Source organism: Sinocyclocheilus anshuiensis, unplaced genomic scaffold (assembly GCF_001515605.1).
Source record: "Sinocyclocheilus anshuiensis isolate Anshui unplaced genomic scaffold, SAMN03320099.WGS_v1.1 scaffold286, whole genome shotgun sequence".
NCBI classification, from domain to species: domain Eukaryota; kingdom Metazoa; phylum Chordata; class Actinopteri; order Cypriniformes; family Cyprinidae; genus Sinocyclocheilus; species Sinocyclocheilus anshuiensis.
In genome coordinates this window covers 357,112-368,017 of record NW_015544135.1, presented here as the reverse complement: position 1 = coordinate 368,017, position 10,906 = coordinate 357,112, and the positions used below count along the sequence as shown (strand labels likewise).

The window sequence follows — 10,906 nt, the reverse complement described above, 5'->3', positions numbered from 1 at the left end:
CTAACGTTAAAAAAGTGAAATCGCAATGAACCACCCCTTTAAGTCATTATTCACATACAAACACAAAATCTATCAGTTCTGCTTGGTGTTTATGAGAGTTCATGAGAGAAGAAGCAATGATTCATTCACAAATCAGACATTCTTTTCAATTCAATATTTTTAATGAAAACCGTCTGAATGATTATTTCACAAATTAGACAAATTCAGTTCAACAACGTAAATTTAAAAAAAAATAAGAAGTCTCTTATGCTCAAAAAGGCTGCATTTATTTGATCAAAAATACAGTAAAAAAGTCCTGTGATGACAGAGATGAATTTGCACGTGATGTACTTTGAGGATTTTTTGATGAATAGATAAAAGTTTAAAAAACAACATCCATTTTAAATAGTTTTTTAACAATATTAAAAGTCTTTACCGCTACTTTTTATCAATATACTGTACCCTTGTTGAATAAATGTATTTAAAAAATCATATGCCTTCAAAAGTCTTTTAATATAGTGAATGATTATCATCACTATATTAAAATGATCATCACAGACCACTTTTATGGTGCTTTTTTTAAATCAGTGACATCAATGGTGCAATGCACGAATGAGACTGTCAATATTCATTATATTTTCTCTCTTTTTTTCTTCACATAAAGCTATCCTATATCTTCAGAAGACTTGTAACATAGCACACAAATCATATGGTCTAGTTTCATGATGCTATTTTGACCTTTTTAAAGCTTGACAACTGTGGTCACTATGAACTGTCCTTGAACAGAAAGAGCTTCAAAATTTCTCCTTTTGTTTTTCCATGGAAAAAATAGCAACATACAGGTTTGGAACGACATGAGGGTGAGAAAATAAAGACAGAACTTTCACTTGGGTGAACTTCCTTTAAATGTCCTTACAACAGGAAACAAAGACAATGTGATAAGAATGAAACTGTTAAAAATACAAAACATGTTACAATATCTTTCTTTCCACTTGATCTTTATTTGCCTTCCTTTTCTTTCTTTCATCTGTCCTTCATGCACTTTTTAAAGCAGCACAGTGCAAATTGATTATTTTTGATGGTAACTGTTGGGATGACGTTTCCATATCATCCAAGATGTCAAAACAAAAACAGCATGGAAGGCGCATGTTACATCGACATGCCATCCAGATAACCCTGTGTACTATACATAGCATAGCATAGACAAGTGCAGGCATGAAAACACACACACACACACACACACACACATACAGAGGGGCCCTAGGGTGCAGAACAGCTGCTGAATCCTCAGATCATTGTGCACAGAATGGGCATGTGGGGAAATATCCTTCCCATTCTTCCACTTCCTGCTAAAACCAGCAATACAGCCAATGGGATTTACACCTGCCTGCCACATATGATCTTCCTCACTTATTAGCTGAGGACACAACGCCACACACACACGACTTATTCAACCAAGATGATTGAGAAAAGAGGGAGAGAGAAAGTTATTTTGCTTCAAGGGGGTTTCTGCCTATAGACAGTGTCAATTACTATTAATAAGACACAGGGTTTCTCTTGAATTCAATATAGTCGCGCACACAAACACACATCGTCCTCTGTGCACTCTCGAGGCATGACAGCCACATAAAAAAACATCTCTAGGCTCTGGGGTCTGTCTCTCTTGAAGTGCCTGTCTTCTTATTAGCCATGTGTTCTCAGCGTGGAGAGAAAACCTAGAGAGCTACAAGAGTTGAAAAGCCCAGTGGCTTTGTTACACTTCTGTTTTTCATCTTTTCATTGATATTTCTCTTGCTGTGTGAAGTCTGCCACATCTTTGAGGGGCCTGTATGCCATCTTCACAGACACTGAAAGAGTCCAGATGTACTACTCAAAAAAGTAAAATAAAATAACAATAACTATAATATTAATCACAGCATGTTTCAGCTGATTAAAAAATTACTTATATTCCAGAGAACATGGTACAGTATATAAAAACAAGCCATCTTGAAATTCCAAACATTCCAACTAATCATTTCTGTATGGCTATAAACTGTACCTTTGGCAAATGCTTTTATCTAAAACCAGTGGTGTATAAAGTACCTGAAAGCCATACTCAAGTAAAAGTACAGATATCTTACCAGAAAATGACTTTGGTAGAAGTTGAAGTCACCGTTTAGAATATTACTTGAATAAAAGTCTTAAAGTATGTGATATTTATTGGACTTAAGTACAAAAAGTATTTTTTAAATCTTAAACGTCTCAGAGATGCAAAACAGTGCTGTGATCTTTGTTTGGAACTATTTTCGTTGGCAAAATTGAGCAAAGGCAATACAGGCAATATTATGTCTAAAATGTAAGTCACTTATTGCTAACTTTACTGAGCTTGTATAAAATTATTATTACATTTGTTATCATACTGATATCTGCAGAAAAACGTTACTCTTTGTGTGATATAGATTGTTAACTATATTAAATTATATAAATATAAAAAACATACAGAAGCATTTTGCAGGCTGAAATATAAAAACTCAAGTAAAGTACAGATACTCCCAAAATATACTTAAGTACTGTAACGAATTATTATTACTTTGTTACATTACACCACTGTCTAAAACAGATTAAAAAGTACATTTCAGTTTATATGTTCCCTGGGAATCGAACCCCCAACCGTGATGTTGCTAGCATCATGCCTTAAGGTCCTTGCACACTGAGTCCAAAATTTTTGTATATGTTTTTTCGTATTCGTCATCCAAGCCATGCAAACAATAGAGGAATGTGTCTGTCTTTGTTCATTTCATTCACCCATCATACCCGTTTACCCATAATCACATGCTTCATCGCTCATGGCTTGAGATAAACACTTCCTTGAAGCTGCTCAATGAACCTCGGCAAAGTATTAGAACAATTTTATATCAAGAGTGATGGCATGGCTTATTTTAAACCATGACAGATTTATAGCAGGTGAGATTATATATCCTACTCTGAATTCAAAATAGAAAAAAAACATGTATCATCACAATAAAAAAATGTTATGTTTCTCCCTATTCACCCCCAAAAAGTTGCATGGCTGTGTGTAACTGGACCCCATCTGCTCAGGGAACACTATTATCTGCTGGGATGAATGAGTGTATGGTCACTCAGTGGGATGAGCTCATACTAAAAGCCCAATCAATCTCTGTCTCAGACTAAAAGCCCCAGTCAGAGAAATGCGGATGGGGTCGAGATCTGATTAGGGACCTCTGATAATCCCACCAGCTCACGGGATACATCACATCCTTGTGTCAATCAATCTATTCACAGCCAGTTACATTTATGGTTAGCAGAAAATCTGAAAAACGTGTGGGTTTTTTTCTTGGTTTCTGTGTTTATATATGATTGTGTTACTGGGATTATTATAACATTTACGAGACAATTATGTAAAGCCAAATGCAATTAAAACTCACATATCATAGTTAATTTGCCTGAAGTTCAAATAAAGTAATGTTAGATATTTGTCAGACTATTGATATGAATACCATGGGATAGTTCACCCAAAAATGAAAAACATTTATCTGTAATCATTTCATTTTGTAATCATTTTTATCATTGTTATTCCAAACCTGTAAGACTTTTTGTTTTGTCTGTACACTGTAAAAATGGTTTGTATTTGTAATTTTACTGAAAAATACAGGTAAATACAAGTAAAAAAAATATGAATTACAGTACAATTTCAGGTGAAAAACAGTAAAAGGACATTTCTACAAGTCCTTAAGTCACATATCACATATTCTGTCTGATGGTGTTTTATTTTTTTTATGTATGATCCTGTGCTCTGACTATATACAGTAAATCTATATTGTTTTTAAACAATGTAAATGTCTTCACTGTGAATTAATGCACCCTTGCTTATTAATAAAAGAAAAAAAAATGTACTGACCCCAGATTTTGAATAGTAGTGCATATCAGTGAATAACTTAAATTTTTGCCTCACAAAGCTTATCTCACAAATCGCACATTTGGAACATGAGGGTAAGAAAATAATGACAGAACTTTAATTTAGGTGAACTTCCTTTAAATGTCCTTACAAAAGAAAACAAAGACAATGTGATAAGTGAACAATGAACAATGTTACAATATCTTTCTTTCTCTTGCCTTCCTTTTCATTCAGTGTCAGTACACTGTAAATATTGTTAGTAATTTTTACAGAAAAAATGCTATAGTGAAACATAAATAAAAGAAATAAAAAAGGCTTCTAACACTATAGCTTTCTCTATTCTATCTACTTGTTTTCGTTTTGTTATATATATGTATATATATATATATAAAACCTTGCTACGTGTACTGTGTTAGGCTAACCGAGACTTGGCATAGCACTTGCATATTATTGCTCTTTTGTTGGTTTAATTGCTTCTATTGTCATCATTTGTAAGTCGCTTTGGATAAAAGCGTCTGCTAAATGACTAAATGTAAAAACCTGTTAATTGGTTACCTGTAATTTATCTTCCATATCTAAATAAATAAAATAATTGTCATTTTACTGTAAAATACTGTCAAATTTATGGTCTTTGCCAGTAAAACTATGAATTTCAGTACTGGACATGTTTTATGGACAAAATGACACACACAAATAAATAAATAAATAAAAAAACAATAAAAAGTAGTCCATATGACATACTACATTCCGTGTCTTCTGATGCTTCAAAAATTACTCAATAAAAATGTAAGCTATTTAAAATGTAGTCCGAAGAACCATTTATATCAAACCTATTTGCCTTTTGCTTGTTGTCGTTTATGACATTCATTTATGACATTCAAACAATGAGAATTTACATTTTTAGGTGAACTATTCTTTATTATATAAATCATAAACCCAGCTGTTTATATTTGCAGATATCCATAATATTAAATGTTCATCAGCACAGGCGGCATTTTCTGTTCAAATGCGCAGGCATCATCATACTGACGCATTTAAAACCACATTCCTTAAAAGGTGTCCTGTCAGTTGTTCGTTCCTGTTCTTTTTTTTTTCCCCCTTGGTGACACAAACATGTCAACCATCAGACGTCATATATGAACGTTAACCTACAATAAAGAGCTAATATACCTCAATAAACGAACTACACAATCAAATCATGTCAGTATCCCACAGTCTCTTGAATAAACTCACAGTTACAGTTATAGGGGAAGTAAATGTGAAGCACCAGGCTGTAAAATGAACTGGTGTTATCTATCAACACTAATCGGAGGGAAAGAACGTAAGCATTTGTCACCCAGATGCTTTTATCATGATCTGAGGAGGGGTAAGAGCCACAGATAAGTACATTACTAAAGACTGGAAAATGTGTACGTGAAGGATTGAAAACGAGCTTATAAAGATCAAAACAATGAACAACAGCAGTGAATGGGAATTGTGAGTCCAAGCCACATTAATGCTAGAAGCAAGCACACGATGCAAACCCCAGACTTTTAACACAGTCCCTCCACTCGGTGTCGAAATAACCAGTCAACAACAACAGAAAAAAAAAGCTATTACAGCAGAAAAATGACATTTCTCCCACAGAGCAGATGAAGCTGTAATAGCCCACTGACAGCACCCCCCCCAAAACTCTGCCCGGCTGCCACAGCGATAAGCCCTCTCTGGAAACGTGGCTTTCCTCCCACTTCAAACAGGGCTTGATTAAACAGATCCACACTGAAAGACCGGCTACCAGAAATCTGCAGCAGGGTTCTTGAGTACCGCGAAGAGAGCTGGTACAAGGACAAGGGGGGCTAATCTAAAGCCGCCTTATTCTTTAAATAGAAAAATAGGCATTTACTAATACTCTTAGCCACAAACAATGAGAATTTCATCACCGAACTTGTCAGCACGTACAAACGCAAGGACTGTGAGGACAACACTTCTCTTCATAAACAAGATGTGAGCTGAGAGTCAGAAGCCAGTACTTCCTTAAGCATGCTATTTTTGTATAAATAACATCATTTCAACCTAAAAGTGAAAATTCTGTCATTATTTTCTCACCCTCATGTCCTCAATATTGTTATTTTCTCTGTGGAGAAACAAAGTGAGAATTTAAGAATCTTTACGCAGCTCTTTTTCATACAATGGGAGTTCATACTATGGGAGTTAAAGGGAGAGTTCACCCAAAAATGAAAATTCTGTCATTAATTACTCACCCTCATGTCGTTCCGAACCCGTAAGACCTTCGTTCATCTTCGGAACACAAAGATCTGGGTGCTTTCTGACCCTCCATAGACAGCAATGTAGCTGAAATGTTCCCAGACCCAGAAAGGTAGTACATCGTTAAAATAGTCCATGTGACACGCATGCATCGTGATACTCTCGATAATGGTGGAGGATGGTGACAAGGAAGAGAAGAATTGTAGAATAAAGTCGTTAATTTGTTTTCTTTGCACACAAAAAGTATTCTCGTAGGTTCGTAAAATTAACGTTGAACCACTGATGATGTCACATGGACTATTTTAACAATGTTATACGTTTCTGGGCCTGGGAACATTTCAGTTGCATTGCTGTCTATGGAGGGTCAGAAAGTTCTCAGATTTCATAAAAAATATCTTAATTTGTGTTCAGAAGATGAATGAAGGTCTTACGGGTTTGGAACGACATGAGGGTGAGTAATTAATGACAGAATTTTCATTTTTTGGTGAACTATCCCTTCAAGCTCATGACAAAAAAACACAGAAATGCATTACAAATATAGTCCACGATTTGTTCATTATATTGCAACTTTTCTGAAGTCATATGATAGGATTGTGTGAGGGAAAAATCTAAATGAAGTTGTTATGTACTGATATTGTTCCCTTACAATGTTTATAGTCATGTTATAATGACAGATATTTTTCTTTCATATTGTGACATACAAAAAGAAAGAAATGTGGGATGGGACTTGGTTTTATCTACCGGTTGTTGATTGGATGGAGGCAGATCTGAATGCGAGCTTGCAGTTGAATGTAAGAAAGTGGGTTTTAGTGAGTTTTAGTGAGTGAAATGATTGAAATGAGAGAAATCTTTCATTTGGCAGACGGATTGAGTTTTGATATTTTATTCAAAAATTTTGAGGTCAAGCATATTTGACAAAACATTATTTTTATGTGCTGGTTCTTTTCAATTAACCCATTGATCTAGTTCACAAATTGGACTGACTAATTAATTCACAAAATTTAAAAAAAAAATCAGAATTCAACTCATCGTTACAAGGACAAACTGCCTTTCCTGTACTCAGTCACACAGGATGCAGTGCTGAATTGTCGGTCACTTTGGTACATGGTGCAAACTGATATTTTTGAGCAGTTTCCAGGGAAGGGAGTCAAAAGTTGCATGGCCTTGTAGCATTATAATGGACTTTCTGGCTCTGAGTGAAGACTGGCTCAGACAGATAGATCTACTCTTCAATGGCAGTGCCAGTGTTCATGGTTTTTCAGTGTGTTCAAAGTTCCTTTAAGGCTAGTCACTTAACTCGGCGACCATATTGGTAACACCACTGAGTATCTATTTTCTATATATGCTACCATTCAAAAGTTTGGAATCTGTAAGACTTTGTTTTTGAAACAAATAAATCCTTAACTTTAGCAAGGATGTATAAAACTGATTCCAAGTGACAGTCAAGGCATTAAGTAAAAATATTAAGCAGCAAAACAGTTTTGAACATTGATAATAATAATAATAAATGTTTCTTGAACACCAAATCAGCATATTAAGAGTGATTTCTAAAGGATCATGTGACATTGAAGACTGGAGTAGCCTAATGGCTGCTGAAAATTCAGCTTTGCCATCACAGGAATAAATTACATTTACATATATTAAAATACGAAATAGTTATTTTGAATTGTACTAATAGGTGTAGGTAGCTGTTTTCATTGTTGATGCATGTGGTTTCACACATCAGTTAAAACAATAGGCCTAATCCCTGTGCTTGCAATGAAAAGCTGCAAATATTTGGTTGGCTGTTACGTCACCTTTAGTTATTTGTTCTCATACTCAGGGAAATTTCATCATGCATACACATCCCCACACGAGTATACAGTAAACAAGCTGTATTAGCGTAATTATCAACAATTAACAATAAATAGTAACAACTAAGACTCTGATTTATTATGTAAGGGTGTGTATGAAGAAACGTCGGTTTAAAACTAAATAAGTATCGAGTTTCTCATTACAGAATTACTATGAACACATAATGAGGTCCATCTTTTATGCTAATTATGATTACATAATACAGGACTATTATTGCTGTCTCTTTCCCTCACAAATCACATCTATAAGAGGTTGCAGAAGCCAAAGTGGCGGAAACCACTGCAGGATGTAAGCATCTTATCCTTTCTTTCCACATTTTCTCTCTCCCTAATGTCTTAAGGGACCCTTCATACACACACACACACACACATAGGCCTACACACTATGACACTCTCCCATCTGAAACAACTAGTCTGTCCCAAAAGAACTCACTTTGTGTCGTTTATGTCTATGACATTGGTTCCCGAAGTTCCCTTATACTACATTCTCTACATTTGATGTTGCTATTTACCTGTTAATTACAGTCCAACACCAGTACACACACACACACACACACACTGTAAATGTATATATGAATAAATATAACACTCTATAGGATATATGTTCACATTTAGGTGTAAGTTTCACACATGATAGGCCATCAAAAACATCTTTATTCTCAGCTCCAAAATGAGCAGTGGCACTTTATAGATCATTTCCATCATAACTTCCACAAAAACTACATTACCCATCACTAGGCACAGAATTCAGTTGCTTTGACACAATCTGTATTGTTAAAAGCGCTATATAAATAAAGGTGACTTGACTTGACTAGGCACACACAGAATCTGAACTAACAGATTTCTGGAGCCATATTATATTATTTATATATACTATTAAAATATTTATTAATATTATTAAAATGATGAATTAGCTTTTATTTTTATATTTTGACTTTTCATTTTAATTACAGTTTCAGTCATTTTGTTATGTGTTTGTCATGTTTATTATTTTTTATTTAAGTTTATTTTTTACTAATTCAACAAACTTATTTCTAATTATTATAAGTTTCTCATTTTTAAGTATAACTTTTTCATCTAATATTTAATTTTATTATTTTATTTTATTTATTATTTCAACTTTACTTGAATTATCAAAAATAATTTTTAATAGTTTTATTTAAAAATAACAACACTGATTGGAAATGGCTGACATTCATAAAATTCAACAACCCTTCTTACCCCATAGGCGTTTTGTAATTAAACATTTTGGGTAATATGATTAATGCTTTCAGCTACCAATAACAGTGTAGTATTTATTTAAGATCCATGTAACACATTATGTTTACATCCTAATAATTCCATAGATTTCCCTTAAAATCTGTTCAGAAAATGCAAAGATTCCATCTGGGCCTACCTATCATCAATAACTGTAGGAGCTAGTTGAAACTTGATGTTCGAATAATATAATTTTCACATAGCTAACCAGCAAATATTCTGATTTAATCCCTTGGATAAATAAAATAGTTCCCTTTTTGAGTCTTTTAAAAAGCTGAACAATGGTGCTCAGTTCCTTTCACAGTGGATTTGAACAGGTGGCGTAAACAAAAACAACAATCAAATAAAGGAACTATTTGACAATGAGAAAAACATTCCTAATAGCATTAGCGAAACATTTCCTCAGTGCTGTGGTTCAGATTTAATCAAACTCACTGAGTGTGACAAGGCATTAAGAGTGATGAAATAACAGGAGGGAGAGTGAGAGGGTTGTGAAGATGACAGAAAGAGAATACAGACAAGGAAGGACGTCAAGAAAGCGTCAAAGAGGGAGAGAGAGCGAGAGATGAGGGTGTGGGCTCATCACTCCTCCGCACCGCTATCAGACTCAGCACCTCGGGGCTGGCGCAGTGCCAGTACAACCATGAAACAGAGATGGGCCCCGACTGGCACCATCTAACGCTGACGCCCACCCATCATAGCCCATAATGGCCCTCATCCTTGTGCACAACATTACACTACTGGAATTACTTTTTATTCCCTCTGGAGTCAAATATGGATAACGACATATGACAGCAAAAGACGATACATCATTTTAATGCCTAACTCTCTCATACACACAAACACCTACATGCATCAGCTATGCTGCATCCATATCCCTTTTCCACATGTGCAAAAAATACATTTTAACATAAAATGATTTAGCAATTCTAAAATGCTACATATAATTCATCAAAAATATCCTGGTTTGACGTTGTTAAGATGAATGTTAAAGGTGAAGTGTGTGGTTTCTGCTTTGCTTGAGAACCAAATTGCAAAAAATGTTCAAACACTCAAACGCCTTTGGATGCATCAGCAAAGATGCATTAAATGAATCAAAAGTGACACTGATAACGTTTATAAAGTTTTAAAAGACTCTATTTCAAATAAACGTTGTTCTGTTGATCTTTCTGATCATTAAAGAAAAATGTATTGGGCAGCACAACTGTTTTCAATATTTATAATAATAAGAAATGTTTCTTGAGCAAAAAATCCACATATTAGAATGATTTCTGAAGGATTGTGACACTGAAGACTGGAGTAATGCCTGCTCAAAATTCAGCTTTGCCATCACAGTAAAAATTACATTTTGTAATTTTGTAACTGTTATTTTAAATTGTATTTGTTTTTTAAAGAGGTCATATGATGTGATTTAAATTTTTCCTTTCTCTTTGAAGTGTTACAAGCTCTTGGTGCATAAAGAAGATCTGTAAAGTTGCAAAGACTAAAGTCTCAAATCCAAAGAGGTATTCTTTATAAAAGTTAAGAGTCAACCACGCCTACCTAAAACAGCTCGTTCTAACACGCCCCCACATGTCTACGTCACGATGTGGGAAGATTTGCATAACGCCGCCCAAATGTTCACGCAAAGAAAGAAGGCGTAACTTTTATTCTCGCTGTAGTATTGTTGCTGCCGCCA

The 10,906-nt window shown here is 34.7% G+C and overlaps 1 protein-coding gene across 1 annotated transcript in view; it reads right to left on the bottom strand.

The window, feature by feature from the left end:
- Window positions 1-10,906, bottom strand: part of LOC107694933 (partitioning defective 6 homolog alpha-like) — a 32,051-nt gene that overhangs the window by 16,950 nt on the left and 4,195 nt on the right. The window lies entirely within an intron of this gene.